This window comes from Peromyscus maniculatus, chromosome 23 (genome assembly GCF_049852395.1).
Source record: "Peromyscus maniculatus bairdii isolate BWxNUB_F1_BW_parent chromosome 23, HU_Pman_BW_mat_3.1, whole genome shotgun sequence".
Lineage (NCBI taxonomy): Eukaryota > Metazoa > Chordata > Mammalia > Rodentia > Cricetidae > Peromyscus > Peromyscus maniculatus.
This window is the reverse complement of record NC_134874.1, coordinates 61,094,203-61,121,743: the sequence shown is the minus strand read 5'-3', so window position 1 is coordinate 61,121,743 and position 27,541 is coordinate 61,094,203. Positions and strand designations below refer to the sequence as shown.

At 37.2% G+C, this 27,541-nt stretch overlaps 1 pseudogene across 1 annotated transcript in view; it reads left to right on the top strand.

The window, feature by feature from the left end:
- The window catches only part of LOC143270449 (vomeronasal type-2 receptor 116-like), a 48,135-nt pseudogene that overhangs the window by 12,903 nt on the left and 7,691 nt on the right, over positions 1-27,541 (top strand). Inside the window, exons 3-6 of the transcript XR_013047584.1 lie at positions 3,359-3,646; positions 4,914-5,723; positions 13,237-13,464; positions 20,873-20,996. The product of XR_013047584.1 is annotated as a vomeronasal type-2 receptor 116-like (transcript). The remainder of the gene's footprint in view (positions 1-3,358; positions 3,647-4,913; positions 5,724-13,236; positions 13,465-20,872; positions 20,997-27,541) is intronic.

Genomic DNA, 27,541 nt, shown 5'->3' with positions numbered 1-27,541 from the left:
CTCTTTTGCATTATTTCTGTGTTTCTTATTTAATAAAACGGTTGGTTATATCAATAGAGAACATTACAGTTGCTGACACTTGAAAACCTGTTCAATATTAATCACCAAGTGAGAGGTCTGCTGTGTGACTCTCAGACTGACAACATGATGTCACAGTCGTGTCCTTCACTACAATGACCAACAGGTTTGCACTTCTGTATTTTTTACTGACCTCGTGGTCTCAGCGGTTTCATTCAAACCCCAGGATAACTCTGTGGGGAGAAGCCTGTTTTGTGGTTGCCCTGGACTGGGCTCTCTTTCTCATGTCCTTCCTGGAATAGCTTGCCTGCTGCCTAATCCTTTTGGTCCATAATTTTCCTACACTCCTTCTCTCTAAAATACACATTTTATTCTTTCTATCACTCAGGACATGAGGCAGACTAAATAGAGTACTTATAAATATATCTCAGACAATATATTTTGATCTCTCTGCTCCCCAACACCTCAATATTTAAGATGCAATTCTATCATTTCCTCTTTCATTTTCTACCTCCAACTCTATCCTGTACTCCCATCCCTACTCCATCTCAAATTAATTTTGTTTTATGATTTTTATGAAGAAGGGTGCATACATATATAAACAAATGAGTACACAAATTTAACCAGCTGAACCAATTGTTTCGTGTTGAGTATTGCTTTTGTGTCATAGGAAAAACCTCAGCCCTCAGATCAAACAGAAGAGACAATTCATTCTAGAAACAAATTTGAGTGACTATGGCTGGTGACCACAGATTAGGCTGACCCCAGATTCCATGTTCCAAGGTGGGGGCAGTTTCATGAGGTTTTTGTAGTCAAACATAAGAAATTTGTAAATCAAAAGATTAGTGAAAACAACAGAGTGGAAGTCACAGGCAAGATGTGAAAACTTATCCCACAGACCCAAGATGCTATGCAATGTCATTTTTAGCTTTTAGGTTGTTGGAAGTCAGTTGTCTCATAAGTTAGTAGATTTCAAACATCTTTAATTAACTAGTTATAGGAGGTTAGCTCACCTGCAGACATGTTCAAGAAATGGCTGTTCAGGGTGCTACAGTTAGCCTGGAATAAGTTAATAAGTTTCTAGACATACAACACTTCAACCTTCCATATCACAGAAGTTCTATTCAGTCAGATTGCAGACAGGGCTCTTTCCAGGGATTCTCATGTATGTATTTATAAACATGCATACAATTATACACATGTATGCATTTAAACACATCTATGAATTTGTACACACTTCCATATCACAGAAGTTCTATTCAGTTTGCAGACAGGGCTCTTTCCAGGGATTCTCATGTATGTATTTATAAACATGCATACAATTATACACATGTATGCATTTAAACACATCTATGAATTTGTACACATGTATGTATTTATACACAAGTATGCAATTATATTCACATATATGCATTTATATACCTGTATGCATTTATACACATGCTTATACTTCTATACATGTATATTTATACACATGTATACATTTGTACACATTTATTGTGTTGTACCCCTGTATGCATTTATAGAAATTCATAATTCATACACAAGTATTCATTTATACACATACATGCATTTATACACATGTATTCTTTTATAAGCATGCATAGACTATAGCATGCTATACATGCATATATTTATACATATGTATGCATTTATTAACCTGCATGCATTTATACTCATGTATACATATATATACACATATGCATTTTTATACATGAATACATTTTTACACATCTATTCATTTTTATATTATATGCATTTATATACATGCATACATTTATATACATGTATTAATGTATACACATGCATGCATGTGTACACATGCATACATTTGTACACATAGATGCACTTATGCACATGTATTCACTTATATACATGCATACATTAATACACATGTATACATTTTTAGCCATGCATACACTTTTACTGCTGAAAATTTGGTTTTGGATAATCCCTGGGGAAGAATAATTTCTCCCTCTCTCCATAGCTTCCAATTACCAGGTTTTGAACAACAGATTCTCTCTTAACAGAGGATCTAGCCATAGATCCCAAATTAACACAGTGTAAACAAACTGCATTTCTTCCTGCTGCCCTCAGGCCTCTAGGTAGACTCTACTTCAACAGAGCCCAGGGGACTTGGGCCTCATGAATTCTCTGACTTGTCTGCAGTGGGACTAGGCAGGCTCTTGTCAAGCAAAGTTTTGAAAGCAGCTCCTAGGGACCGCTCCCCAACCACCAAATGACATGTGTGAGACAGTTCAGCCCAACTTCCTGCTTCCAAAGTTTCCTTTCCTCTCATTCTGAGCACTCTTCACTGCCTTCATGGATTTGGGAGCTTTTCCTCTTTTTCATATTCTATTTTCATGAACTTTGATTCTTTCACTGGCTTACAAAGGAGATGCTATCACTCATTTAATCTGCAAGCTTAGAGAAACACTCTTTTCTTTCTTTCTTAGTTTTTTTTATTTTTAATTTTTTTTATTTTATGTCTATGAGTGTTTTTCCTACATGTCTATCTGTGTACCATATGTGTGCCTTCTGACTGAAGAGGGCAGAGGAGAACACATAACTTCTTAAAACTGGTATACACTATTGTAACCCAAAGAGTAGCTTCTTTGACCTGTTAGAGCTCTCCCCAAGAACAGTAAGTAGTCTTAACCTCTCAGTCACTTCTCAAGCCCCAGATGTACTTCCAAAAAGGTTTATTTATTTTTATGGCAGGTGTTTGAGTGCTTTCCTTATTATATATGTATGTATGCCACATGTGTACCTGGGGCCCAAATATGCTAGAAGAGGAGCTCCTGGCTGGATCTACAGATGGTTCTGAGCCACTATGTAGATTCTGGGATTGTTACAAGGTTTTCTACAACAGGAGGCAGAATGCCTAGTGACTAGCTCTCTGTCTATCTCCATAAGAAACACTTTAACACTAGGTATGCATGCAAAAAAATAATTACACTTTTCAAGAATGAGTATGAAATCAAATCATTACAAAATAAAAGGATATGAAACTCTTATTCACAGTCCTAGAGAGAACATTAGTGTCTTTCCTTGCCCAATGCTTCCAAGAATAGAAACATCATAAGCACCATGTACTGATCAGCCACAGGACACAGACAAGTAATACCAAATCCACACTATGCTCTTTAAGAAACCAAGTACTGAGACTTCATGAGTCATTCCATGATGTTTCTGAGCTGTCAGGGGCTCATTCACACAAGCTTTATGTGTCAGGAAAGAATTCAGAACTTAATGACCTGTAATTTCCTGAATTTGCTAAGGAATTACTGAGAATAGTGGCCTGACTGTGCACAACATCCTGCCCCTCCTGTTTAGAGAGAGATGGAAAAACCATGAATGTTTGCTGGCCTTCTACTTTGCCATGGAGGAGATCAATAAGGATGTTCACCTGCTTCCCAATGTGACCTTGGGTTTCCACCTCTACAATGCCTTTAACTCCCACCGGAGAACCTTGGAGGGTCCTCTGATGTGGCTGTCTGGAAGGAGTGAGTTTATCCCTAACTACAAATGCAAAACTCAACACAAAGCTCTTGGAATCATTGCGGGAACCAGGCCTGAATTTTCTGCTGCAATTGGAACACTTTTAGAGCTCTACAAAGTTCCACAAGTAAGTTGGCAAAGTTTTGGTGTCCATAATCACATAAAAAATCTGACCAAAAGAAAATGGAGAAGTTGTCTGTGTTTCCTGCTGGTGATTTCAAATGTAAGTGAAAGAATTACATGGATCCTGCTATGATCAACAGTGGAGTGTGGTGAAAAACATGAGCAGTAAATACTGTGGGTTTCTAAGAAGATCACTTAGTAATATTCATGATTCTATCTCTAGTAATTGGCAAGATGTACTTGGCAGCTCATAGCTGAGTACTGTTCATAAGTCAAACATACAACCCAGATAACTAACTGCCCAAGCTGGGGTATAAACATATAAGTATAAGCTAACCCTGTGTTCAATGACTGACAGATAGAGGAATAGTAAGTTCAGGACATGTAAAATCTGGGACAATCCTTGGGCCATCACAAATGAAAATGTTCCAAGGAGTTTATCTTTATATTCTGGAAAGTAGATCTCAGAGTACCACTCACCAAGAACATCCACATAGATGCATCCCGACAATTGGTTCTTGCCAGGCACTACTGAAGCAAAGCAACCATCAGTAGGCATCATTGCAAGTAGAGAAAATATTTGGTGAGTGCTAACTCATGGATAATCAAAATTATAAAATAAGTCAGTGCAAGACTGATTATTATCATGCAGTGAAACAATTCATACATTTATTGTATCCTAAATTAAGAAAAAATTATATACACAGTAATTTCCATTTATCTCAGAGATTTGCATTTTAAATTAGTTTCTTGGTAATGACATTGCCAAATCTATCATTTGAGAAATATGATGCATCAATGCTTGGTGAAATTCCCCCAGATATTCATGATTTGCTCTTTTCTAACACAGGAGAGAAATCTGTGAAAAAATGTGTTATTTACATTCCTGAAGGCAGAGGTTCTAGGGAAGGTGATGTCCTGTGGTCAGAGTAAAGCACTTGGTAATGCTTCTGCAGTCTATCTCTACACCCCATACTCTGTTCCATTGTTATTGGAAGAAGAGAAATCTTGGTGCCTTTAAAATCTAACATGAAGAGAATATCGTTCACTCACTTGCTTGAGAACTATTAGTAATTTTAGAGCCCATAGTACCTGACAAAGACCGTATTCCATCACACAATGAGAGAGAAGCTAATATCACAGAAGACAGTCTCCTTACCAACATTCAGTTTCCTGATCCCCTTACTCGAATAATGAACTCACTTCCTCTAAGGTGAAGACTCCAAATACCTAGAAACTCAGAATCACATTTTTTCTGTTTGCTTCTGCAGGTCACATATGGAACTTTTGATTCTATGCTAAGTGATAGAGATACATTCCCATCCCTTTACCAGATGTCTCCTAAAGACACAGCTCTAACCCAAGGGGTGACCTCTTTACTGGTGCACTTTGGCTGGAAGTGGGTAGGGCTCATCGTGTCTGATCATCTGAAAGGAAAGGAGTTCCTCTCTGACCTGAAAGCAGAGATGGTATCAGAAGATATCTGTGTAGCTTTTACTGAAAAACTCCAGGCTAATTGGAAATTTCAGTTAACATATGATGTTGGGTTGGTAAATTTGATCCAACATACACAAGCAAATGTGCATGTATTCTATGGTGATATAGATGACTTAATATTTTTCTTCATAAAAACTAAAATGAAAGCCAGAAGGATGGTGTGGATCTTGGCAAAGTCCCACTTAGTTTACTTAGAGTCTTTATTCAATAAGCAAAATGATTTGATGGTCATTTTTGAAGGAAGCTTCTCATTTTCAAAGAAGAGAGATATCCCTGGCTTCAACTACTTTCTAGAAGCACTTACACCCTCCCAGTACCCAGGTGAGCTTTACTTTAATAAATTCTGGATTGACAATTTTTATTGCTCACCTCCGCCTCTGCTATGTGGAAATCATAAACCCTGCCCACTGAATATATCCCTAAAGACAAAGCAAGAAAAAAATATGATGGTCACGTCTGAGCCCAGTTTTTCCATATGGAATGCAGTGTATTCGGTGGCCCATGCCCTCCATAACATGCTCTTGAGGACAACAGAAATGGGATCTCATGAAGACACAAACCATGACAGGCTTCTACCCTGGCAGGTAAGCCTATCTCAAAAGCAAGGGAAGCACTGGGAACTTATTCGTGGGTGAGTCACTGAAGTCAAACGCGCAATACATTTTCATCTTATAGTAAAAATAGCTGGGCAGTGGTGGCACCTGCCTTTAATCCCAGCAACTTGGGAGGCAGAGGTAGGTGGATCTCTGTGAGTTCGAGGCCAACCTGGTCTAAATAAATAAATAAATAAATAAATAAATAAATAAATAAATAAATAAATAAATATATACATACATACATACATACATATATACATACATACATACAAAAGTAAAAATAAAAAGCAAAATGGAAAGGGTTCTTTTACAATGGGTGTGCATGTGTCTGTAATTATGGTGCACGATTTGGAGTACTGTAGCTATGATTTCAAGACACTAAATTTGTACATATTTCAACAAATGTTTTCCTTGTAGGAGATGAAATTCGGTTAAAATATCCAAAATCAATTATTGTCAAAATTAGCAAGTTCAATAATAAAAATTGACACAATTTCATGGAATATGTCTGATGCCATCAGATAGAGACATAGTCACCATATCTAACAGCAGCTATTTCATATAAAATATAATATATATTTAACCACTCAAGACCATGGGAAGAAACTTTTATGGAAAATAAAAATAGGCTGCCATAACCTCAAAAGTAACTGAGAAAGAAATGTTTTTTACAGATTATTTACTCTTAAATAAGATAAAATTAAGGAGAAACCAAAGACTGTGCTTCCATTATTAAATGTTAGAATACAGATGGTGCTCCTGAGCCTAGGCCATGTCTCATTCTTATAGTGACAAGTGGGTATGTTTGGGCTTAAACCATCCTGATATAAACTTATGACTCAATTATACATATGAGCCTTGATATTCCCCTTCAAATAGGTGATCATCAAGAAGTTTGTTGAACAGACTTTTCATTTTTATTTCATTTTCATTCAGTCTAAAGAAGGTAAATAGAAAATGAACTCTGAATGTTTAGTGTACTATGCAGTTTTTAGTATTATGGATATCAATATTTGACATAGACATTGACACTGTTTGTGAACATGGCTTCCAGAGATGTGATATTAGGTAAGTTAGTGTGTCTCTTGTACAGATAACTGAATATCTAAAAAAAAAAAAACGGTTCTTTATGAAATGAGTTGTCAATTAGTTAACACAATAATGAATCTCAGAACATGAACTATTAACCCATTGTATTTATTAAATACCTAATAAAATCAAGCTGGAGAGATGGTTCAGCAGTTAGGGGCACTTGATGCTTTTGCAGAGGACCAGAGTTTGGTTGTTAGCACCAACAGGCAGCTCACAGTTGTCTGTAACTCCAGTTCTTAGGAATGTGACCCTCTCTTCTGCTCTCCACAGATATCAGGAATACAGTTTGGGAATATACATACATACACATAGGCAATACACAGAATTAAAAATAATACAAATCTAGGGACCAGAGACTGCTCTGAAGTCAGATGTAACTGCTGCTCTTGACAAGATGCAGGTTCAGTTTCTAGTATCTGCATAGCAGCTTACAGATGTCTCCAAGTCCACTTCCACTTGACCCAGCACCCTCTTCTGGTCTTAATGGGCACCAGGAACATGTGTAGTGCACATACATATGTCCATGAAGGAAATTCATACACAAAATAAATTAATATAAAATATAAAGAAATCTGAAAAATGTAGCTTAATCACAGAACATTTGTTTTTTTTTATTTTTTATTTTTTATTTTTATTTTTTTATTATTATTTTTTTCCCATCACAGGCAATTTATTTTGTTCTATTCATTCACAGTTAATACAGAAAATACTTAGAAACATTTCCATATAATGTTTGACACAGAAATCATCAAATAGAAGTATACAATGTTGACAGGAGGCAGTACATTTATAATTTATAACCCCAAATGTATTTATAAATTAGAAATGGAAAACTCTACAAATGAAATTATGAAAGTTCACAAAAGTCATTTAATCTGTCAGTTTCTCATTCATTTTTATGTCTTAATAATATTCTATTGTATGAATAAGCCACATTTTATTTCTCTCCAGTATTTGATAGCTATTTGAGTTGTTTTAACTTTTTTTTACTATTAGCAACACACTGCTGTAAACCTTCATGTACATGTTTCATAGGTGCACATTTTCAGTAGTTTGTGGATATATTCCTAAGGGTAGAATTGCTGAGTAACAGAGTAACAATGTTTTGCATTTTGACCAACCACCAGACTGTTTTGCCAAAGTGGCACACCATTTTACAATCTCACCAAATCCTTGTTTTTAAGGCTCTGATTTTTGTACAAAAGCATTCAATCATTCTGTCAGACCCAACCAGGAAAAGTAAGCTATAGTTCAGAGCTGTTCTATTCCATTTACTATGCAAAGAAATTCTTGGCGTTTGCAACTCTCAGCCCTTTTGAGTATTCTTGCAGTGTTCACCTTTTCCTCCACCACTTTTTTTTCTTCTTTTTTTCTGGTTTATTTCTATCTATTACAAATGTATAAAAAATCCTCCATCAATGCTGCTGATAGCAGCAGAACCTTGAGAAATATACCTTTGGTTTGCCTCAGAAAAGGAACTCATATTGCACTGTAAAGTTTATAAAATTGGCGCAAAACATTGTGATAATGTTACAATACCAGTTTTAAGAGTTCAGTGACTAATGGGGACCCGATAGGATACATGCAAAACTGTGAAAGCGATCTCACTTAGCCAGCTGTACACGTAGACTGTAAATCTACATTCAGATCATTTCTGAACTAAGACTATCATCTCAGTTTATCTGTTGAGGTCAACCAGGAAACCCTAGAATATACCTTGATTTCTGCAAAAAACAAAATAGGGGGAGGGGTTTCTTCAGCATTTCAGTCCACGAGTAACAGTATCCTAACAGGCAAAGTGTTCTCTCACTGTCAACATAGAATGAGCTGCTGCTGGAGGTCAACTTGGGCTTTAATTTGCATTAGCACTTATATGCATAGTAGTCCAAGTTGTTGACCTCATGACTTTAAAAAGTAACTCTAAAAAAGTAAAATGGCCCTTCTTGGAAGACTAAAGAAAGACATCCAGCCACAGTTGTAAAAAGTCTCATCAAAACAATATACCCTTTTATGAATTATGCCTCAATTTAACAAAAAAAGGTAGCCCCAAATAAGAAGCAGCTCTGAAAAAGAAAATATAACTTAAGATATTTGAAAAAAAAAACAAGGTGAATATAGGTTCAAAAATAATTAAGATACATTTTCTTAAGGCTACCTAGAATTAGGCTTTAAAGAATTCTACCATTTCAAGTTTACCACCAATTACTAGATACCTATTTGCAAACAAGATGTTCACTTTTTTTGTTCCTTTATCAAGAGAAAAATCTACCTTCAGACTATGAGGGTGGTGATGGAGAGGGACTAGAAAACAAGATTCAAACAATCCCATGCAAATATCACATTTTTCAAATGGAAGAACTCCAAACTGCACTAGAAGTTCCAATCACTAAGACACTTTCCATTGAAATGATTTAAGTACAACTACATGGCACCAAGGTTTAGGCCTAATATAGGCCTGACAACCAAGTCCTTGTTTTCTGGAAGAATGGGCTCAAAAGTCCCACTCAATTCCACATAACAATACTTCAAAGATCAATTAGGTTTTCATTTCCTTAATATTTTTGTTTTTGACTTCTAATCTTAAAGACTAGATTAAAACTTAGCTCATTTCCCAGAAGGCATTGCTTCCCTTTGCTCTATGAAAGAGTCCATCAAGACCTCTTCCTCAAAACCATCTAGCCCCCAGCCTCGAGCCTGTGCTTGTGATGCATCTTTCTCAACATCCTGAAAAGGTAATGCAGGTAAAATATGCTCATAAACATTAAAACTAGTTGTTAGAAAGACGTAACTAGCTTTATAATTTAAGTTTTAAAGCATAAATACTTGCAGCTTGATCTGCACTGGAATGATTGTTGGAGCCTAGAATTCAACATTTACAAATTCTCATTCACACACACTATTATCACACAACTTGTATCTTGAGAGAATCTTCTGCTTTTTAAACCTTTGGCCTCCCAGTCAATCCCAAGTTAAACCAACTTTAACTAAAACTTCACTCAGAATTTCACCAAGGTTTTCACCCACACATTAACGCTTGTCGTATCTTTCATCAACTGTCAAAATCTGAAGCCTGCTCAGAAATCGCCAGGTAAAAGAAAATAAATGAAATACACAGAGGTTATTTCAAAACAGACATGACCATCATCAAAAAAAAAAAAATGTCATGATTCCCAATTGGGATCATCCTTTGTTTACTACTAGTAAGAAAAATCCCACGTTGGATTATTTCACACTCCAGCATTGGCCAAAGGACATGAAAACTGGTTCTGGAGCATGCAGTTTCTCACACAGGTGTCCCCAGAGGAACACCAGTAATAAAGTAACGTGAGGCCTCTCCCGTACAGAGGCTGTCTCACAGGGGCATCGAGGACACCCACTAGTTTGTGGAGATCCCTGAGAGAGTATGATTCTTAAAATTTGGACTGTACATAATTCACATCAGCCCTGTTCAGGTACTTACTGGAAGAAAGATGCAGCTGTTTGCCAGAACTCAGCACTCCACTCTAGATCAGCCATGTGGCCATGATGTTTTTTTCACAAGTGATATTCTCTAGTTTAAAGGATAATTATGTTGGGCTACAGATTTGCTATTTCCAAGGATGACTTGGAGTTCATCACTCATCACTTGATTTGAATAACCATCCCAACATCAACCATCTATTTGTGGTTGTGTTGTGTTGTCCTTCTGTGATGTATGTTGGTATGGCATTATCTATTGCTTGATTTTTCATGGATGTGTTCAGCTTCTTTGGGTTGAATTTTCCCTTTCTAGTGCTTTCTGTAGGGCTAGGTTTGTGGACAGGTATTGATTAAATCTGGTGTTATCCTGGAATATTTTGTTTACTCCGCCTATGGTGATTGAGTGTTTTGCTGGGTATAATAGTCTGGGTTGGCATCCGTGGTCTCTTAGTGTCTGCATGAGATTTGTCCATGATCTTCTAGCTTTCATAGACTCTATTGAATAGTCTGGTGTTATTCTGATGGGTTTACCTTTATATGTTACTTGGTCTTTTTCCTTTGCGGCTCTTAATATTTTTTCTTTGTTCTGTGTGTTTAGTGTTTTGATTATTATGTGGCGAGGGGACTTTTTTTTTTGGATCCAGTCTATTCGGTGTTCTGTAAGCTACTTGTATCTTCATAGGTATTTCTTTCTTTAATTTAGGAAAGTTTTCTTCTATGATTTTGTTGAATATATTTTCTGTGCCTTTGAGTTGGTATTCTTCTCCTTCTTCTATCCCTATTATTCTTAGGTTTGGTCTTTTCATGGTGTCCCAAATTTCCTGGACGTTTTGTGTTATGACTTTTTTGTCTTTAGTGTTTTCTTTGACTGACGAATCTATTTTCTCTATCGTGTCTTCAGTGTCAGAGATTCTCTGTTCCATCTCTTGCAATCGGTTGGTTATGCTTGTTTCTGTAGTTCCTGTTCGTTTAGTCAGGATTTCTATTTCCAGCATTCCCTCAACATGTGTTTTCTTTATTGTCTCAAATTCATTTTTCAGATCTTGGAATGTTTCTTTCATCTGTTTAATTGCTTTTTGTTGGCTTGATTTGATTTCTTCCCATTTTTTGTTCGTTTTTTCTTCCATTTCTTTAAGGGAGTTTTTTATTTCCTCTTTAATGGAGCTTTTCATTTCCTCTTTAAGGGAAGTTTTTATTTCCTCTTTAAGGTAGTTTTTCATTTCCTCTTTAAGGAAAGTTTTCATTTCCTCATTGAGGGAATGTTTTATTTCTTCTTTAAGGGCCTCTATCATCTTCTTAAAGTCATTTTTAGGGTTGATTTCTTCTGTTTCTTCTGTCATGGTATGTTTAGGTCTTGTAGGTGTAGAATCACTAGGTTCTGATGTTGCCATATAGGTCTTTATGTTGTTGCCTGTATTTTTGCACTGGCGTCCACTCATCTTTTCCTCTGTGCGGTGCAGGTGGTGTTTGTGTCTGAGAGTGTCTCTCTTGTTCTAATTTTTAGTCTTGGTTTAGTAGGGGTTCTTGGTTAAATTGGTGCTATTGGACTGTTTCTTCGGGGGCAGCTGATCTCAGTCGGTGAAGTATATACTTATGATTCTGGTGATCTGGTTTAGTGCCTGGGTAGTGCCTTCTTCTGTGTTCCCAGGTCACGTTTTGTTCATTTGTCAACTCTTCAGCTGATCTTGTTTCTTCAGACTTCAAAATCTAGGCATCTGAATCCTCTCCCAGATGGGTTTCAGCTGAGCAGGGTAGTCTCACCAACACCTCCAAGTTGTTGGGTTTCACAGGATCAGCAGTTGGGCCCTGGGTTGTCCCCAGACGAAGTGCCCAGACTTGCCCTGGTTCCTACCCACGGAGATAGCCTCTTCCCCAGGTGTTGGGGCTAGGGGCATCCCCTTTCCAAGCTGCGTCTGCCCCTCTCCGTCCCCGGGCCTGTCCATCCCTGTGGCCCGCCACCACAGGCCCACCTGCGTCCGCTTGTCTCTGCCACGGGTCCTGTATGTCCCTGTCAGCTGCTGCTGGGTCTGTCTGCCTCTGTGGGTCGCCAATGGGCCTGTATGTCTCTGCCGGCTGCCGCCATGGGCCTACCTACCTCTCCTTGTCACTGCTGCCGGGCCCATCCACCACTACGGGCCGCCACCAGGCCTGTATGTCTCTGCCGGCTGCTGCTGGGCCTGTATGTCCCTGTCAGCCGCTGCCACCGGCCTGTCCACCTCCGCGGGTCGCCGCTGCAGACCCACCTGCGTCCACCTGTCACCGCTGCGTGGCCTGTCTCACATTTGGGTTTTAATTTTGACTCCAATATAGTTCTTATCAAAGCTGAAAGACAAAATTTGTGACCCAAACTAAATAAAGGATGGGAGGCAAGCAGTGAGTTTCTTTCTAATTTCCTGAAGTACAAATGGCATACAAAATTTCTGCATATTAATATACATTTTCAAGAGTTTGGAATTTTGCATAAACCCCTGCTAATATTATCAAGTCCAGACACTATATCTACATGTATACCTATCTACCAACCTAACCATACACACATAGGTTCATGGTGTGCCATAAAGAAGGTAAATATCTTAACACCTATAAACCAGTAGACTAGTGTTGCTTCCATTTTGCTCCAGATTCACTCAGAAATCATCTATATTTTCTAATTAGAGACATTTTTCTCTTGCTGGGGAAAGACACAGGGCCTTGTTCCCACTAAAACATGGTCAACCCTGCACTATGTTCCACCCCTTAGACAACATTTTTCTTTGTGTTCAACTACTTCTACATTAATTTCACAGGGAGAAAAGTTCATCTCACTGGAACAAGTGGGGGAGACAATTGCTCACATGAAGCCTCTTCATAAAGAAAGCCAGAGTCAGGAGAGAGAAAGAGGATTGCTCTTAGGGACCACAAGTGAAAGATTTGTATGCACTACTCATAACCAATTGATGTCTCTCTCCAGCTTCATCCTTTTCTGAGAAAAATTCAATTTACAAATGCTGCTGGAGACCAAATATGCTTTGATGAGAACAAGAATCATGTGGAAAAGTATGATATACAAAATTTTATGGGACATAAAAATCGTTATTCATTTCCTGTTAAAGTAGGAGAGTTTGTCTCCAGGAGTCCACAAGATCAAGGCTTGTTTATCAATGAAGTTATGATAAAATGGCCAAGCAACTTCAATCAGGTCTGGCTGAATTTCAATATTTAATATGTAGACAAATATCTGCAAAGATTTATGAGAACTGATTGTGATGTCTCTTTGAAATTTTAAATTATTTTTATACTCTAATTTCTTAGCTCCTGTTGTGAGCTTGTGTGTGAATTCTCATGCATGTCACTGCCTGTGCTCGTTGAGGCCACAGTCAGCACTGGTTACCTTCCTCAGTTTTTCTCCATTTTATTTTAAACATAGTCTCTCTCTGAACCCGTTGCTTTCTGATTTAGCTGTACTCAACTGGACAATGACACCCTGTCTCCATGAATGCCATATTGGGAATACAGGAACACAGTTCTACACCTCACTTTTCTATATTTCCCTCTGCATGATCAAATTCAGGACCTTATGCTTATATTGCAAGTACGTTAAGTACTGAGCCATCTCCTTAGTTCTGTTTGATACCTTCAATTTAGAAATAAATCAGTCTTTTGATTTTGACTTTGATATATGTATAGATATGCATATACATGTTCAGGTACATATACATATACCCACAAGCACACACATATTGATGGATAATGCTGGTAGATAGAATTAGTTTAAATTGAAATTCAATTTGGGTGTGTTCATTCATGCTGCAGTGAATGAATAAATCAGCATTCATGACTGTATATATGAGTGTGTGTTTCTGTGAGTATTCACATACATGCATACAATCATATATATATTTTCCTCATATATGCATGCTGATGCTTAATTTTCCCTCAATTTAAGACAACTCATACTGAAACATGCCCACAGATTTTATAAAGAGGAAATAAATTACCAATGTTTATGCAATTTCTCATTATAACTGATGTTTGTGAGCTGCCTGGTTTGTAAACTTTGTGCTAAAATTAGGTTTCTCTGTGAGAGCAGCCTGCACTCTAAACTGCTGATCTGGTTCTCCAGCCCCATGTACCTATTAGTATGTAGATATTTATGAGACAGTCACTGACTTCCAATCATGGCAAGAAGCATGTCTAAGGGAAGGACAGAAATATATCTTTGCATACATAATTTCCAAAAATATTATTATTAAATTTGTGTTATATAGTTTTTTAATATAAATATATTTTTCTTTCTTCTTTTTTATTATTCAGAAATTTTCTATTCATTTTACACACTAACCACATATCTCCCTCTCTTCCCTCCTCTCACCCCACAGCCTTTCCTCCCAACCCACCCCCACATTCCTCCCTCCTCCAAGGCAAGGCCTCGAATGGGGAGTCAGAAGAGCCTGGCACATTCAGTACAGATAGGTCTAAAGCCCTCCCCCTGCACCAAGGTTGTGTAAGGTGTCCCACCATAGGCACTGGGCTCCAAAAAGCCTGATCATGCACCAGGGATGGATCCTGATCCCACTGCCAGGGGTCCCCTTAAATACTTCAATATATTCAACTATCTCTCCTATGCAGAAGGCCTAGTGTGGTCCAGGGGGGCTCCACAGCTATTAGTCCACAGTTCATGAGTTCCCACTAGTTTGGTTTGGTTGTCTCTGTATGTTTTCCTGTGGTGATCTTGATGCTTCTTGCTCATAGAATCTCTCTTCTCTCTCATCAACTGGACTCCTAGAGCTTGGCCTGGTGCTTGGCTATGGATCTCCTCATCTGCATCAATTAGTTACTGGATGAAGGCTCCCCAGTTTGTTCATGGAGATCTCATCTATTTCTCTTTCACAGTGTGATCCATGCATCCCTGTTAGGGTCTTCCTTATTAGCTAGCTTCTCTGGAGCTGTGGTTTGTAGTCTGGGTATCCTTTGCTTTAAATCTAGTATCCACTAGAGTACATATCATGAGTGAGTACATATCATGTTTGTCCTTCTGAGTCTGGGTTACCTCACTCAGGGTAATATTTTCTAGTTCATCCATTTGCCTGCAAACCTCATGATGTAATTGATTTTTACTGCTGTGTAGTACTCCATTGTGTATATGTGCTACATTTTATTTATCCATTCTTCAGTTGAGGGGCATCTAGGTTATTTCCACATTCTGGCTATATGAATAATGCTGCTTTGAACCTAGTTGAGCATGTGTCCTTGTGGTATGATTGAGCATTCCTTGGGTTCATGCCCAAGAGTGGTATAGCTGTGTCTTGAGGAAGATTGATTCCCAATTTTCTGAAAAACTGCCATACTGATTTCCACTGTGGTTATATAAGTAGTTTTCCAACCAGCAGTGGAGGCATGTTCCCCTTGCTCCATATCCTCTCCAACATACACTATTTTCAGTGTTTTTGATCTTAGCCATTCTGACAGGTGTAAAATGGTTTTGATTTTCATTTCCCTGATGACAAAGAGGTTGAACAATTTCTTAAATGCCTTTCATTCATTTGAGATACCTTGTCCTTTGCCCTATAAAACCTTTTCATCTTCAAGAGGTCCCATTTATTAATTGTTGCTCTGTCTGTGCTTCTGGTGTTGTATTTAGGAAGTGGTCTCCTGTGCCAGTGCATTCAAGACTACTTGCTGTGGGAAAATGCCCCTGTACACTGGTTTAATAAAATGCTGATTGGCCAGTTACCAGGCAGAAAGTCTAGACAGAGTAAACAGATGAGGAGAATTCTGGAAAGAGGAAGGGCTGAGTCAGGAGTTGCCAGCCAGACACAAAGGAAGCAAGATGACAAGGAAGAACTGAGAAAATGTACCAAGCCACGTGGTTAAACATAGATAAGAATTATAGATTAATTTAATTGTAAGAGCTAGTCAGTAATAAGCCTGAGCATAGGCTAAGCAGTTATAATTAATATAAGCCTCTGTGTGTCTACTTGGGTGACATGTGTGGGAGAGATTTGTCCCTACCACCAGCCAGTCAGGACACAGGAAAATTTCCAACTATAACTACTTCCTACTTTTTCTTGTATCAAGTTCAGTATAACTGAATTTATTTTGAGGTCTTTGATGCACTTGGAATTGAATTTTATACATGGTGACAGATATGGATCTATTTGTAATCTTCTATGTGTTGACATCCAGTTATGCCAGCAACATTTGTTTAAGGTGCTTTCTTTTTTCCATTGTACAGTTTTGGCTTCTTTGTCAAAAATCTGATTTTTCATAGGTGTATGGATTAATGTAAGGGTCTTCAATTCGATTCCATTAATCTACATGTCATTTTTTAATGCCAGTAACAAGCTGTTTTTATTACTATAGGTCTATCGTAGAGTTTGAAGTCCAGGATCATGATGCCTCCAGAGGTTGCTTTATTTTACAGGATTCTTTTAGCTCTCCTAGGTTTTTTGTTTTTTCCATATTAAATTGAGTATTTTTTCTTTCAAGGACTGTGAAGAATTGTGTTGATATTTTGATGAGGATTGCATTGAATTTGTCGATTGCTTTTGGGAAGATTGTCATTTTTTACCATGTTAATCCTATCTATCCATGAGCATGGGAGATCTGTCCAATTTCTGATATCTTCTTCAATTTCTTTTTTCAGAGATTTAAAGTTTTTGTGATACAGGTCTTTCACTTGCTTAGTTAGAGTTACCCCAAGGTATTTTATATTATTTGTGACTATTGTAAAGGGTGATGTTTCTCTGACTTCTTTCTCAGCTTATTTTGTATATAAAACAGCTCCTGATTTTTTTGAGTTAATCTTGTATCTTGACACATTACTGAAGGTTTATCAGCTGTAGGAGTTCCCTGGTTTTTTTGGGGTTCACTTATGTTTTTCCTTTTTCTTTTTGGTTGGGACACTTTATTTTGGAGATATGATTTCTCTGTGTAGCTTTGGAGCCTGTCCTGGAACTCACTGTGTAGTCACAGTGATCTGCCTGCCTCTGCCTCCTAAATGTTGGGATTAAAGGCATGTGCCACCACACCCGGCCAGGTTGGGAGACTTTCAATGACTGTTTGTATATCCTTAGGGGTTATAGAGGTATTTAAATTGTTTGTCTGGTCTTGATTTAAGTTTGGTATGTGGTACCTATCCAGAAAATTGTCCATTTCTTTTTGATTTTCCAATTTTGTGGAGTACAAGTTTTTGAAGTATGTCCTCGTGATTCTCTGGGTTTCTTCATTATCTGTTGTTATGTCTCCATTTTCACTTTTGATTTTGTTAATTTGGATGTTCTCTCTCTCTGCCTTTTGGTTAGTCTGGATAAGTGTTTGTCTATCTTGTTGATTTTCTCAAAGAACAAACTCTGTGTTTCATTGATTCTTTGTATTGTTTTCTTTGTTTCTATTTTATTGATTTCAGCTCTCAAAGGATTATTTCCTGGCATCTATTACTCCTTGGTGAGTTTGCTTCTTTTTGCTCTAGAGCTTCAGGTATGGTGTTAAGTCACTAATATGAGATTTCTCTATCTTTTTTATGTGAGCATTTAGTGCTATGAATTTTCCTCTTTGCACTGTGTTAATGGTGTCCCATAAGTTTGGGTGTGTAGTACATACATTTTCATTGAATTCTAGGAAGTCTTTAATTTCTTTCCTGTTTTTTTTCTTTGACCCAATGGTGATTCAGTTGGACATTATTCAGTTTCCATGAGGTTGTAGGTTTTCTGTAATTTTTGTTGTTGTTGAAATCTAGCTTTAACCCATGGCAATCTGATAAAATACCCGAGGTTATTCTAATTTCTTTGTGTCTGTTAAGATTTGCTTTGTGACCAAGCATGTGGTTGAATCTAGAGAAGGTTCCATGGTGTGCTGAGAAGGTATATTCTTTATTATTAGGGTGGAATGTTGTATAGAGAGCTATTAATTCGATTTGAGTCATAATATCTGTTAATTCCCTTATTTCTCTGTTAAGTTTCTGTTAGGAAGACCTGTCCATTGGTGAGAGTGGAGTGTTGCAGTCTCCCATTACTAGAGTGTGGGGTTTGATGTGTGATTTAAGCTTTAGTAATTTTTTTTTTACAAATGTGTATGCTCTTGTATTTGGGGGCATTAATATTCAGAATTGAGACTTCATCTTGGATTTTTCCAGTGATAAATATGTAATGTTTTTCCTCATCTGTTTTAATTGACTTTAGTTTGAAGTCTATTTTATTAGATACTAGTATAGCTACACCAGCTTGCTTCTTAAGTCCATTTGACTGGAAAGTCTTTTCCCAGCCTTTTATTTTATTTATTATTCTGAGATAGTGTCTTCTTTGAAGTTGAGGTGTGTTTCTTATATGCAGCAGAACGATGGTTCCTGACTTCATATCCATTGTGTTATCCTGTGCCTTTTTATAGGTGAATTAAATCCTTTGATATTAATGGATATTAATGACAAGTGATTGTTTATTCCTGTTATCTTTTGGTGGTAGTGTATGTGTATTTCTCTTTTTTGGGATTACTGCTGCAGGGTTAACTATTTCCTGTGTTTTTGTGGATATACCTGACTTCCTTCGATTGACTTTTTCCTTCTAGTGCTTTCTGTAGAACAGGACTTGTGGATAGGTATTGTTTAAATCTGGTTTTGTCTTGGAATGCCTTGTTCACTCCGTCTATGGTGATTGAAAGTTTTGCCTGTATATTAGTCTAGGCTGGCATCTATGGTCTCTCTGTGTCTGCATTACAGCTGTCCAGGACATTCTGGCTTTTAAAGGCTCCATTGAGAAATCAGGTGTTATTCTGATGGGTCTGTCTTTGTAAGTCACTTGGCCTTTTTCCTTTGGTGCTCTTAATATTCTTTCTTTATTCTATATGTTTAGTGGTTTAACTTATGTATTGAGGGGACTTTTCGGGGGTCTATTCTGTTTGGTGTTCTGTAAGCTTCTTGTATCTTCATAGGTATTTCCTTCTTTATGTTGGGAAAGTTTTCTTTCGTGATTTTGTTGAAAATATTTTCTGTGCCTTTGAGTTGGTATTCTTCTCCTTCTTCTATCCCTATTATTCTTAGGTTTGGTCTTTTCATGGTGTTTTAGATTTCCTGGACATTTTTTGTTATGACTTTGTTGGCTTTAATGTTTTCTTTAATTGAGGAATCTATTTCCTTTTTGTATCTTCAATGCCAGTGATTCTCTCTTCCATCTCTTGTATTATGTTGTTTATGCTTGCATCTTTGTTTCCTGTTCATTTACTCAGACTTTCTATTTCCAGCATTCCCTCAGTTGGGGTCTTAGTTATTGTCCTTATTTTAGTCTTCAAATCTTGAACTGTTTCCTTCACCTGTTTAATTGTTTTTATAGGTTTTCTCTAAGGGATTTATTAATTTCTTCAAATTTTTTGTTTGTCTTATCTCAATTTCTTTAAGGGAATTTTCATTTCCTCTTTAAAGACCTCTGTCATCTTCTTAAAATCATTTTTAAGGTCAATTTATTCTGCTTCTTCTGCATTGGGATGTTCAGGTCTTGCTGATGTAGAACCACTAGGTTCTGGTGTTGCCATATTGGTCTTTATATTGTTGACTGTAGTTTTGCACTGGTGTGTACTCATCTTTTTCTCTACTTGGTGCAAGTGGTGTCTGTGTCTGAGGGAGACTCTCTCGTTTTGATTGACACTCTTGGTCCAATGGGAACTCTTGTTCTAATCAGAGCTCTTGGTCCAATTGGTGCTGATGAATTCTGTGTCTCAGGGAGTAGCTGTGGTTTCAAAGGGTGAGTGGGTTAAGAGGTGAGGTGGGGCCTTTACTTATAGGGTCTAGTGGGGGATGGTGGTAGTCTGACCTGCCTGCAAAAGATCTGCCTACTGGCCTCAAACTGGGACTTCAATGGGTGGTGGTGTGGGGGTGCAGGAATGTGTCCCTGGGCCCAAAGCCCAGAGGTTGGGGTGATTGGCTATGAGAACAAAGACTCACCTCTTAGTCTAATCTGCACTGGTAGACTCTCAGAAGTATAGTTGTTAAGTGATTAATTAAGAAGGCAATTGATGAAAATTCTAAGTGATGATGTCACTAATGTTTGGAAGACAAAACATAGCACTATTTTGAATATGGGGAGTCAAGGATAAAAGTCACAGTAATGGATCGTACTTCAGCGTCTATGGACTATGAACATATGATGGTGTCAGGAGAAGCTGTGGTTATCCACCAATGGCTATACGCTCTTTCATGAGAAATCTAAATCAGACTGAATGGTTGTGACAACAAGCTGGGAAGGTAAAGGTAGAAATGGATAGAGAAGTCTGACTGGGTTTATGTCTGACAACTCAGCTGTTTCATAAATTCATACAAGGAAGGATTTTTGGCATGCTGTCTCACAGGAGAGAATATATAGATGTCCTACACATTTCACAAAAGCCAGCAGAAGTTAGTCACAGTTGGGACACCATAAGGAAAATTTGAACTTTTAGCATCAGAAAGTGTGATAATTTCAAGTCTACATTCTACACTATCATATGGAGACTTCACAGTGACTCATAAATATGTACAATTTTCAGAGTCTGCTTGCAGTTTAAGTGGTTTAGCTTAAAAATGTTTTAAGGCTGTGACTGATGCACAAAATTATGATGATTTTTTTCTGTGTTGCCCTCAGACTCCTCAATCTGTATGTACACAGAGCTGTGGTCCAGGTTTCTGGAAAATTCTAGAAGATGAAAGACCGATCTGCTGTTTTTCTTGTATGCTTTGTCCAGAGAGTTACATTTCCAACCAGACAGGTAGAAAATTAATACTTTCCTCAATGTGCTTGTGAATGTACAAGGAGAAAACTAAGACATGACCATGGTGTTGTGATGCAGCACCGTTCTCCATATCTTTTCCACTCATCCCCATATTCATTAGTAATCACTGCTGATGCCACACAATGTGTGAACATTTGAGTGGCAGCCTTCATTTTATTGTGTTATCTGCATCCCCACTTCCCAAAACTGCCTTTCATTACTTGGCAGTTTCATCTCAGCTCTTGTAGTGATCCATACTATGTACTTCCAGGAAATATGAGGTGTGCAAGTGTCCAGGATGCATGTGTATTCCTTGAATAAATGAATCCAATGATTCTTTCCTGAAAATAACTCCTGGATAAGTACATGTGGGGCTGTTTCTTAAATGTAACATACATAGAATTAATTTTTCAACACTTACAGTTTTCATTTAAAATATCAAACATAGTATGAGAAACAAGTCTTTGTAAAGGAAGGTCCAGCTGCCTGTAGATCTTTGTCTGGAATGGTGGTTAGCCCTGAGAACATACATACAGCTAATATTATATAGACATAACAGGTGGTATTTAGGAATACATGCATGCATGTGTACACATAAATCAACAATTAATGAAAAAGAGGAATAAATTTAATAGAAAACAGACTAGGTTGAGTTCAGGAGAGAGATTAGAGGGAAAATGAAAAGAGAGGTAATGAGGTAATTATATTACAATTTAAATAATGAAAGATAACATAAAGAAAAATTGGTGAAAGTAAAATAGGAAATTTACTACTGGCTTCAATAAAATCAACATGTAAGCAACTGTATAACAAATGGAATATGTTATCACAACAAATGAAAGTCAGAGAGATTACTTAAATAGAGTTTAGTTTTCTAAAAGGTAATGTTACCGTAGGTTAAATTATTCGCAGAGTGCTCTGTCATTGTCATCATCATAAGGGCAGGATAACTGGAAATATCTAATTCCTCAGTGGATGTCTTCAGGTAAAGAAAAGGTTATTAAAATAACTCTTTCTGATTATTTTGATATGTGTGTGCATGTGTGCATGCATGAATGTGCCACAGCTCACATGTGCAGGACAGAGGACACCTTTGTGGAGCTGGGGCATCTTCCTTGAGTTTGGCATGTGTTTAGAATTCAGATTCAGGTTATCAGGTTTGCATGGTAAGCCCTTTTCTCTACAGAGTTATATATTATACTAACACCTACCCTGATTCTTAGAGCAATTGCTACATCAAGTGTTTGTTTTTTGTTTCCTTTTCCTTTGATTTTGAAATTATAAAGAAATTGTGTTATTTCTCTTTCCTTTTCCTTGATGTGAAACGTGTAATATACACCTTATTACTGGCTTTCACATTAATAGCCTCTTTTTTATTGATTGTGTTACAATCATATATGTATACATATGAATTACTAATATAACTGGATTATTCTGTATGACATTACTTGTATATATGTTTTTAGGGTTGACCATTTTGTTTTGAGTGACAAACTGTGCTCTTCCTTGGGGAAGACCATTTCCCCCCCTCTCAACATTTTGTAGTTACATCCTGTTCTTTGGGTAGGGTTGGGGCATTGTGGTCATTTTCCTGAATACTTTGGCATGTCTGCTGCTGTTGTCCCTGGTCAGTTCCACATATCTAGGTGTTCATGTTAGTAGGACTTATGGGTTTAGCTTATGATGTTACTAGGAGATACAATCCCACAGAAAAATCCCTGAACTTTCAATTCTTACCATCTTTCCACACCCTAATCTGAAAATGTTCTGTGAGCCTTAGGTTTGGGAATGGTATTGGAGATTTATCCACTGGTGGTGCCCTCTACAACTCTGAATTTGATTGGTCCATAATGGTCTCATCTGTTGTGCAGAGAAGTTTTCTTGCTGGGTGTGTGTGTGGTGAAGACTACAATTATCTGTGGGTATCAGGACAAACATTACAGATTGTTGTTGCAGATTATGCTGGTTTAGTAAATTAGTAATAATCATGACTTCACAATCACTGAGTACTTAGGTTTCAGGCATAGGAATGGTTTCTTTATTGTTGAGTGGGTCTTGAGTCCTATTTAAAGAGCTGTTGAATACTGTCAAGGTATGCATGCCACTACCACACCCTTAGTGTTTTGTGCTATGCTGGTCATTGATATGGCTCTTAGTGGACCTAGCAGGCTAGGACTGTTGGTTGTCTCCATCATTTGGAAGCTTTCATGATGTCTTCTGGTACTGTGAAACCAGTCCTCAGGGAAAGGGCATTCATATAAGTTCCACCTCAAGGGTCTCTGGGCTCTGTTTCTGAAGTACATGGTGTTGTCAGCAGTAGTGTCTCACTTTTCAACTCTGCATGGTGAACAAGGGCAACAGCGACAGGCGGTATGTTTTGGGAACCCTTCAACAACCCTGGACAACAGCTCCAAAGGAAGCTTCTCATGCCTGGTGTTGGGCTTGTGTTAATGGTCTTGTTCTTGGAGGGAGGAGCATCAGCCCAGAGGAGAAAGGTTTACTAGAACTATATGTATCAGTATATATAAAGAGAATTAATGGTATTGTAGAGTTTTTCTAGGTATAGTAATATTATGAGTCTTTGTGGCTTTTCAGACATCCTTACTGATATTTTACCACCTCCCTCCTTCTTCTGTATTTACTTCCCTTCCTCTTCCCTAAATTTCCCCTGTCCCATTTTTCCTTTTTGACCACATCACTTATTCTGGACATCTTTACTGTTATTTCACTCTCTTCCTTCCTTTACCTGTATTTATCATCCTCTTACCTTCATGATTAGAGTCTCCCTCTTTTTGCATTTCCACCTTCTTATCATTCCTTCTCTGCTATTCCATTCTGTTATTCCCCAGATCCTGCAGTGGTCCCGCTCAGTTTCCTGTCTTCTGCAGTTTCTCCAGGACATGTACTCACATCTGAAGATTTGGAGATAGGAGCCTCAGATGAGAAAGAACATGTGACATTTGTCTTGTTGGGTCAGGGTTGTTTGACTCAATATAATCTTTTCTAGTTCCACCCACATATCCACAATGTTTATGATTTCATTTTTCTTTATACTCTCATGGTTTCCGAGGATTATGTGTATCACATGTTTATTATCCACTAGTCAGTTCTAGATTATTTAGATGTTTTTCTGTTTCCTAACTGCTGTAAACAAAGCCACATTGCACATGCAGAGCAGATACCTGTGGAGCAGGATGTGGAGTCCTAGGGACATAAGACAAGGAGTGGTGCTGCTGGGTCATATGGCAGAATTACTTTTCCCCATGTTGGCTGCCCCAGTTACAATCCCACCATAATGAATGAGGATTTCCTTTTCCTCTGTGTCACTCAAGCACTTGTTGGTTGTTCTGTGGATCTTTATATTCTGCTTGGGGTAATGTGAAATCTAAAGTTGTTTTCATTTGTGTTTCCATAATTGCTAAGGATGACAAACTTTTTTGAATTCTTTCTTAGCCATTTAATTTCCAACTGAAACTCTCTTTTCAGACCTGAGGATCATTTCTTATAAAATAGGTCATTTGTTTTTTAAGACTTTGTTTTTTTCACTTCTTTGTGTATTCTGGATATCAATTCACTGTCAGATATATACCTGGCAAAGATCCTCTCCCATTTTCCAGGATTTATCCCCACTCAGTTGACAGTTTCTTTGGCTATAAAGAGGCATTTTATTTCATGAACTCCTACTTTTCAGTTGTTAGCATTAATTCTTAGTCAAATGGAGTCCTGTTCAGAAAGTCTTTTCCTAAACCTGGATCATGGAGACTTTTGATTATGTTTTCTTCTAACAATTTCAATGTTCCTGTTTTCAGGTTCAGGTCTTTGATCCTTTGGAGTTAGAATTTGCAAAGATGCTAGATATGGGTGTAATTGCATTTTTCTACTTGTGGAAATCCAGTTTTTTAAAGAACATGTCTTCATGATGCTTTCAATTCTCTATCTTGTTTTTAGTGTCTTTATTGAATACTAAATGACTAATCTAACAGGTGCTCAAGTTTGGGTTTTGGATTTATGCATTGGTCTACAGATATATTTTTCTGCCAATGCCTTTTTTTTACTGTGCCTCTGTATTATATCAGAATGGAAAAATTCCAGAATATCAGAATTCTAAAATTCAGAATGGAAATCCTTCTTTCATTGTTATTTTTTATTCAGTATTATTTTGGCCTCCTAGGTGTATTAAATTTTGGTATAGTTTTTTTCTATGTGCAATGAATTAGATCAAGATTTTGATTGGGTTTGCATCGAATTTATAAATAGCTTTTTTGGTACAATGTTCATTTTCATAAAGTTAATTCTATCAATCTGTGAACACAAGATGGTATGTTTTTTCTTTTTCTACTGTCTTTTCCTGGTTTCTTCAGAGGTTTAAAATTCTCCTGTCAAAGCTCTTTGCTTCCTTGCTTAGATTTATTCCTAAATAATTTTCTTTAGGAAAATTGTGAATGGGAGTCTGTTCATGATCTCCTTTCTATGTTTGTTGTTATTGTATAATAAAGGACATTGATTTGTGCAAGATGATTCTGTATCCTGTGAGATGGCTGTATTTGTTAATCATTTCAAGAATTTTTGTGGTTTTATTTTGGAGAGATCTCTAGTGTATAATACCATATCATCTGACTTCTTTCTCTATTTGTATTCTTTTAATTTACTTTTCTTGCCTTATTGCTCCAGCTAATACTCTGAGTACAATATTGAAAAGGAGTGGGAGTGGTGGATTTAGTTGTCTGATTTCTTACTTCAGTGGAATTGTTTTAAGTTTTTCTCCATTGAGAATGATATTGCCTGTGAGTTTCTTATATATTACTTTTATTGTGTTGAAGCATGATCCCTCTTTCTGTATATTGTCTAGAACATTTATGATAAAGGGAGTTGAATTTTGTCATCTTTTTTTCATCTATTGAGATGTTCATGTGACTTTTGTCTATACAACCATTTATGTGGATTTTACACTTATTGAGTTGAATATGTTGAACTTTTCCTGCATTCCAATGATAAGGCCATCTTAGTCCTGGTGTAAATAGTTTTGATGTGAGTCTGTATTCTATTTGCAACCATTTTATTGAGTCTCTGTTTATCAGGGATAATGGCATGTGTTTTCTTGTTTTTGTTGTGGCATAACCTGGTTTTGGTATTAGAATGAAAATGGCTTTCTAAGGGAGCTTGGAAATGATCCTTCTCTTCTATTTTTGAAATATTTTAGAAGGTCTGACTACATCTTCTTTGAATGTCTGGTGGAATTCTGCTGTGAGTTCATCTGGACCTGGACATTTTTTTTAGCTGGAAGGCATTTAATGTTGTTTCAATCTGCTGTGTATTATGTGTTTGTTTAGCTTGTTGACTTGGTGTTTTTATTTTTGTGGTTTGGCCAAATCTAGAAACTTATCCATTTCATATAGGTTTTCAAGAATACTGGAATACATGTTTTCTTTTCCTTTTAAAAACAGTCCATTACAATAGTCTATGCTTCTTGGTGTTTGTTGTAATATTTCCCTGTCATTTCTGATTTCTTCATCTGACTCCTCCATCTCTTTCTTTGGGTTACTTGAGCCATGTGTCTGTCCTTATTGTTTATCTCCTCAAAGAGTCAGTTCAAAGGTTGGTTGTTTCTTTGTATTGTTTTGTTTGTTTCTATTTCATTGATTTCTGCTCTGATTTTATTATTTCTTGCCATTGTTTTGGTTTGGTTTGCATTTTTTTGTTTTTCCAATTTTTGAGTTGCATCATTAAGCCATCCACTTGTGTTCCATCTGATACTTTTAATGTAGGCACTTAGAGCTGTAAATTTTCCTTGTAATCACCTATCATTGTGTCCCAGAAGTTTTGTTGTTTTATGTTTTCATTTTTATTTAGTCCAAGGGAAATTTATTTTTGTTTTTTTGAGATAGGGTTTCTCTATGTAGCTTTGCACCTTTCCTGGAACTCACTCTGTAGCCCAGGCTGGCCTTGAACTCACAAAGATCCACCTGCCTCAGCCTCCCAAGTCCTTGGTTTAAAGGTGTGTGCCACCACTGCCCAGCTAGTTCCAAGAAATTATTTATGTCTGTCTTGATTTCTTCCTTGGCTCATTCATCATTAAGTACTGAGTTGTTTTATCTCCAAGGAGTCTGTTTATTTACCACAGATATATTTGCTGTCAAGTTTAAGTTTTCTTGTGTTGGGATAAGATAGGACACGTATTTCAATCTTTTTGAATTTGTAAATACCTGTTTCGTGTTCCATGATTTGGTCTATTTTTGAAGCTCTCCCATGTGTTAAAGAGTAGAATAAATTTTCTTTGCAGTTTGTGGGGGATACTATGTAGATATCTGTTCAGTTCAGGAGATTTTAGATGTGACTTAATTGTGATATATTTCTCTTTATTTTTTCCCAGATGCCCTGTTTGTTGGAGAAAGTGGGCTTTTGAATTCACACACTATTAGTAGATTGTTGTTACTGTGTCACTAAACACAGCAGTACAATTTTCATAAAATTAGCTGCCCCAGAATTGGATACATACACGTGTAGAGTTGTAATGTCTTTTTTGATTGTTCTTCCCTTGATTA